This window comes from Triticum aestivum, chromosome 3A (assembly GCF_018294505.1).
Source record: "Triticum aestivum cultivar Chinese Spring chromosome 3A, IWGSC CS RefSeq v2.1, whole genome shotgun sequence".
NCBI lineage: Eukaryota > Viridiplantae > Streptophyta > Magnoliopsida > Poales > Poaceae > Triticum > Triticum aestivum.
Genome location: NC_057800.1, coordinates 745582016 through 745588980, shown reverse-complemented (window position 1 = coordinate 745588980; position 6965 = coordinate 745582016). Strand labels below are relative to the sequence as shown.

The window sequence follows — 6965 nt, the reverse complement described above, 5'->3', positions numbered from 1 at the left end:
GGCGGCCTCATCCCTCGCGTCCGTGGCGTGCCTCCGGCCCTTCCACTTGGCCGACTCGCGTGCCCGCTGTTCGGGCGTCAGCACCTTCTTTGGCTTGATGGTGGCGGCCGTCTTGTGCGCGGCACGAGGCTTGCCCTTCCCGGCGGGGGCGGCGGCGCCGGACGAGGCGAGGGAGGCGAGGCCGGCGGCGGCGTCGAGGTCGAGGTCGATGGCGTCGTCCATGGTTGGGACGGGACCGAGCGCGCGCGGGCGGGAGCGTTTTTGGGAAAATGGGAGGAAATGGCGGTGGCTGCCACCGACCGGCGGGTCCAAGGAGAGGGTCCGCGCCGACGCAAATCCGGCTCAAAAATGGGCTGGAAATGGGTCGCCATGCGGACGTTAAACAGACACGCGTCCGTTTGGATCGGCGCGTTGGGTCGCCTTTTGTGTCCGCACCGATTCAAACGGTCAGCGGTGGACGAAATGAGTCGGCCAGTTATATTGCCAACGTAGCTATGATTCTCTCGCGGACTGGTGTCCGCTGCTGAAGTAGTTATTGCATGTAGCAGTATAATACAGAGTACTGTATAGAGTAAAAGGAGCGGTGGTAGTTGTAGTCGATCCGTTGGTTAACTAATGAGGTGGGAACCGGATGCCACTCTCAATGGAGAACCAGCTGGACTTTGTGTAGCCAGCCACAACCGGTGTGGTTATATACATACTAGATCGGCAACGCGTCTTGGCGCGAGGGTGCCGGACCCAACGATATTGTAAGCCGTGGAAGATCAAACGACATGATGCATTAGTATGAAGGCAAGTTTAACACATGTAACAGAGCAACCGATTATAGTGTTCAAGAGTAAGAAGAAACATTTACTCTGTCCAGAAGAATAACATCATTGAGTTCAACAGGCTCATGAGATTATAAAAGCTGGAAGCAAGGTAGCATCCAATTTAGCACATGAGATTATGAAATGTTAATCTCCAAATTCTAGAACCATTCGTCATCAACATAATAGAATTAAAATAGGAAAAACCTTACATATAGACAATTTTATTATATATAAGAGATATACAGAGTAAGTAGTCCCATATCAGACCATTCAATAGCGTGACAAAATAAAAGGAGATGCATGTACGTATCAGAATTGAGATTCTCCAAATCCCAAATCTCGGTCATGATATATATTCTTTATCAGAATTTGAAGTACCACAATGGCCTAATAATCACTTTCAATGTAAGGTACTGCATGCTTTTCTTTCGCTTCATATGAACAGAATTTCTCTATTAAATAATCATAGTTGATATCAATGTCCAACCTTGAAAACCACTGCATTAGTAACTCGATGCATTCGTTTTGTCTTCACTTTGTCATAGTGGACACATTTATTGCCCCATTCTGATTTTAAAACTCTGCTGCACAAGTTAATATTATGACAATACAAGTGCCAAAGATAATGAAAATGTTTGCTTCTATAAGCTTATAAACATAGGAGTGACATGTGGTGTCCTATCTTGAGTGTATTCTATCAGTAGGCTTGCAAAGATAAGATGACTTGCATGAGAACATCAATGCCAAAATCGTCTGCAACTCACAAAAATGACAGGTCATAGAAAAAGTAAAGTGTCCTGGTGCAAAGCTATATACATTCATGCATTTTTTTTCTTATAATTATAGGCAAATTATTAACAAAAGTTCATAGAAAGGTGTAGCGGGCAATAGGTAACTTCCCGTGCAGAGTATATGTCCAGGAAAGAAGAGAAAAGGAGGTGCATCACCACAATACATAATACTAAAGAGCACTACAATATCACAATAATTTGAAGGAGCAATTGTATGCCTAATCATGATCTAAACAGATGTGACTTTGGTACATGTATTTCTTTGATCATTTTTCATCTGAATAATCACGATCTTAAAATTATGACGGTCCAATTTGATTATAATCAAATAAATCAACCAGCTACGCAAGCATGATAGTTATTAACATAGAGACACATCACACCAGTTCTAAATTTCATGACAGGTGCTTACTATATTTTCAAAGATTGACTGCATCTTATTAGAATCAAGAAATACATGTATACACGAGCAGCTAGTGCTCCCAGGGAACTTAATTAAGCTTATGCAGCGCCATGAATATCTAAATATACATTATACTGAATATATACGATGGATTTACTTTGGTTTTTCAGCTGTCGTGGTCAAAAGTTCTAAACCTGACTTATATTCTACAAAAATATTTACCTGGCATGATCCATTGTGTTGTTGCAAATATAAATATATATTTTTAATCAATCATTTGTACATCTCTAACCTCTACGATCTAGCCATGATTACTATGTAATTACAAAGTTCTTAACTTTCTCTTCATTTATAATTAGAACATGACACACTACTTTATAATGCTCTAGTTATCTATGTATAGAAAGCTTATATGCGTGTAGTAAATTTATAATTGTCCACCTCAATCAGTGTTATACAGAAGCATATATGATCCAAGCAGGATAAAGCATCAACAAAAAGAGATGGAATTACCTACGTGATTATGCATAGCAATCAAGGTGCATATTTGTATGTAACTAAAAAATGGGCAATCTTGAATAGACTTGAGGGATTAGAAACCAAACTCAACTCATTCTTGCAAGGAAGTAATTAACAAATTTACTGGGCAGATCCACTTGTGGCATCACTCTTGCTAGCTAATAACCATGATAGATAATACAGGACGATACTTCCCAATTGCTGCAACAAACCAAGAGGAAAATAGCTCAATTAGCCAATTCGCTCACCAAAAAGAAGAAACAAGAAATAAAAATCCAAGAACTTGAATTTACATTGCAATGGGTGAATGGATAAAAAAACACAAACGTGTAGCCGCACAATACGCCTCTAAAGTACAGAAGGCGGCTCAATGGTGACCTTAATGAACCATTACAAATGCAGGCCCCATAAAAACAGAACCATCTTCTGATAATTAAATGTGTGCCTTGGCGTGCCCGTCAGGCCAGTGGATTGTTGGGACGATAAAAATGTACGTATGAAGAAACAAAAAATACTAAAGATGACAAAACAGGGAAAGACAAAACAGGGAAAGAAACAAAAAATACTGAAGATACCTTAATGAACCATTACAAATGCAGGCCCCATAACAAACCACAAGTTTTAGTTAAATTATGTGCTTGATGAAGTGCATAGAAAGAAATTATACAATCGTTCTTGTATCAAGTGGGGAGAAAAGCGCCACGATGTACAAACACCAACCTAGGGAAAAAGAGGAGTAAGGAGGAGGAGAAGAGTGGTCGACCTGAAGAACCGTTCACGAAGCTGTGACATGGAAATGATGTCCAGGCACAGATCGAGCAAGGGATCGACCGGAAGAACGTGAAACAAGAGGCAACAAACAAATCTGCAGCAAATCAAAGGTAAAATTAAATATATGCGGTAGACGGCGGCCTAGAAAGGGAGCAGAATGGATGCATACCTATATATCGGCGAAAACAGCATCAGATCCGACGTAGCAGCTAAACTAACGACAGACCTGCAAACAAACCAGATCCAAATCAAGGAAGAACAAACAAACGTACAGGAAGAAAGAACAGGCGACAAGGCAAATCAGCTTAACCTACTGAGAGAATGAAACTATATAAATCCTAGAGGAGCCTATCTCCTAAAGTTTCATGTAAAGGCAACGTGCAAAAATATCAAGGCACGTATGACGTGTTTATCCATAAGTCATAACAATCTCATGCGCACTTCTTTAAAGCATCGAAATTTAATTCAAAACCAACACTCAATTCCATATTGTGCTAATACTAATCATGAACTTATGCATTTCACTTCAGTAGAAGAGCTTTATTATACCGCAGCAACTGTAAATGCCGGAAATAATAGGATATCTAAATGTAAAAATGTGGTTACACCAAAAGTAACTCACAATCCTGCACATTTAACATGGCAAAGAAGAAGAACCTCATTGCCTGCACCAACAGTCTTGATACTAACAGTTTGGATTTCGTTATGTTTTGCCCATAGGATTTTTTCACTGTTGTCCATGCTAGCAACTGGAACTTCACGGCCAATTTTTATCATAATTTTCCCTAAATCATATCCAATCACAATCCTATAAAAATTAAAATATCATATATCACTACCTTAACTTGAAAGGAAAGAACAATAAATAAAAGCATGAACTATGCATTTTTAGTGAAGATTTTTTTGGGAGAAACAGTTTAGCAGATACACAATGTTGTCACAATATAGGAAATTGTGTCGCGGAAAAAGAAAATGGATTGTTAGTGCGTGTGGAGCTTCAGTAGCAGATGAGAAGACATATTCGTGTATTGGCCCTTCACATTGACCATATTACCATAGAACTGAAATAGAGGAAGAGCAAAATATTCATTACCTTCTTGACCCCTTCATGTATCCTAAAGCCCAAACTCGCTCAAGACCATAATGAAGAGTGTTCTCAAGCCTGTAAGTGCATCAAGCAAAGTGTTATTCACTTGTTCTACAAGAAAAGAAATAATTAAATGCTTGGAAGAAATGGAAGAATTAAGAATAGACCACATTCTTGCTCATGATTCATGAACAAGGCACTATCTACACTGCCAATTTAAAGAACTAAACTGGCATGAGTTGGGAAATAACGAATGTGTATAGTCCAGTGCAGAAGATATTACTATTATTGCAAACAAAAAACATGTAGAAGAAAAAAACTTTGGCCAGTAACTGTATTTGCGTGTAACTAAATAGATTTTAGTAAAACAAAGCTGGTTTTCGGAGAGCGCACTGTTAGTATCATCTCCAAGCAATATCATAGTATGAGAGAGAGAGTACCTGTAGGTTGTAGAGTGCCACAAGCGAACTGTGCCATCCTCTGAGCCAGTAATTATAATAGGTAGTTCTAGATGGAAACAGACAGCAGACACATTGTGTGCATGTCCTTCAAGTGTTTAAACACATCTCTTGGTTTGGTAATCTTAAACCTGATCCAACAAATTGAGTAATAAGTCAGATCGATCCCAATATACCCTCACAATAGCACAATTCATTGCAGATGACACACCTTTGCAGTCTGATCATCAGATCCAGTAATAAAAAATGGTCACCACCGGTGAAGTAATCAACACGGTTCACGCCTTTTGAGTGGCCATCTAATGTGAAGTTAGGATCAGGAGAACCAATACTCCATATCTGAAGTTCACGTTCAATATTAGGATATTAGGCAGGGTACAGACCAAGATACAAAACATGACTCAGTTTAACCAGCATCTTTTTGAGGAACAATTACCAATGCATACATACAAAATATTTTCTTTTCCTAAACCAGTCCATATTCATCTCCTTGTGAAACCAATTGATCATGTTCTTTATAGCATTCAACATGACGTGTAGGTACTATCATGATACGATACTTTGATTGCAGAAGGAAAATCAAAAATCCCTTTTCACCTTAGAATAAAGAACCTTCAGAATGATAAAAAGGTCATAACTAAAAAAATATGTCTAATTTAATATATATTCAAGCATGGTCATTGGTTCAATAGTTGTGTTGTATGCATACTCATCCCATCACGCAGTTTATCTTGAGGGAATAAAGTGCAGAAAGGATGATCTTTCCCCCAAAAAAAGGTTAAAGCCAAAAACCTTGCATAAGTAGCAAAATCAAGAGCTACAAAAGAATCACTATCTCCTGTAGCCATACTCATCAATACTTTTTAGCAAAGAAATTTATTCTCTATAGGAATATCTAGTCCGTGTGAGCAAAGAATCTAGCCAGACTCATCAATACTCTATTAGCAAAGTAATCTATTTTCTATAGGAATATGTAATCCATGTGAGCAAGGACTCACGTGTTGGTAAATGCAGAAATAGTATACTGCTCTCCAGAGGCGTTTGGTAGCGGCCTAGATCATAAACAATTCATATAAACCATCTCTGAACTGCAATGGGTCACCTGAAAAGCACCAAAAATAACAAACAATTGGATTTTAGAAAACTTCTAACAAGTTCAAAAGATTAGAGAACCACAATGAAAATGTTATCGATCAGTTTTATTGTGCAATGATCTCTGAACCCAACTAAGGAAAAATGAAAGGAACATGAGAGGGGCGTAGCGTACCCTGGTTGAGTGTTCGTGTTTCAAAAGGAGAGATGCCTTGTTGAATATAGTTTGATTTTCAAAAACCTAACTGAAAAATGTACAACTCTGTGTCTAGCAATGTATTACAACCAACATGAGCAGTCAATTACATAGTTTCTTAGAAGGCAGGAATGAGTACCCTGTTCTTCTAGTATATAGTTTAAAAAACTGTATGACCAAAGCAATGAAAACCTCAACTTCTGTACTCCTGCTACATTGCTTTCTATTCTCAGCAGCTTAACAACACTAATAGTGGAGCTGGAACGTAAGAAAAATTGAGATGACATTAAGCACTCTGTATTCGTGGCTCAACAACAGAAATCCCAAATCGACCAAACCCCGCACACATCGCGGTCACGTTTCCAGCCAAATCAGCGTCGGATCATTTCGCTCGTACTGACAGTCGCTTAGCTAAAGCTGCACCGCACAAAACCAATCACCACGAGCTGAAACGATGGCACCCGCAGGTCACAGCGAACCATGACTCGCGGTCGAGTGAGGAGGAGCAGGTTAGGGGGAGGGGGGCTGCTCACCGGAACGTAGTAGTCAGCGAGGTGGGGCACGTCGTCAAGGATGTGTCCGAAGTCGCCCTCGTAGATCTTGACATGTGGGGCGTCGGTGAGACCGACGTGGGAGGCGTTGCGGAGGGCGCGGAGGTTGGGGTAGGTGTTGCGGGAGATCCGCACGCACATGGCGGAGAAGGGCAGCGCCGCCTTGGCCTGCTGCTGCTGCTCCCCGCCGCCGCCGTCGTGCTCCTCGTCCTCCCTCCGCTGCTGCTCGTCCTCATTGCTGGGGGGCTCTGTTGCAATCCCATGGGGAGGAGGTCGGAGACGCAG

At 40.6% G+C, this 6965-nt stretch overlaps 1 long non-coding RNA gene across 1 annotated transcript; it reads right to left on the bottom strand.

The window, feature by feature from the left end:
* Positions 1-4079: 4079 nt before the first annotated feature.
* On the bottom strand, positions 4080-4955 carry LOC123059681 (uncharacterized). Its single transcript, XR_006427526.1, has 3 exons — positions 4824-4955; positions 4390-4458; positions 4080-4104 (listed from the first exon to the last, which is right to left on the bottom strand). It is a non-coding gene; the product is annotated as an uncharacterized lncRNA (long non-coding RNA).
* Between the last annotated feature and the right edge of the window lie 2010 nt (positions 4956-6965).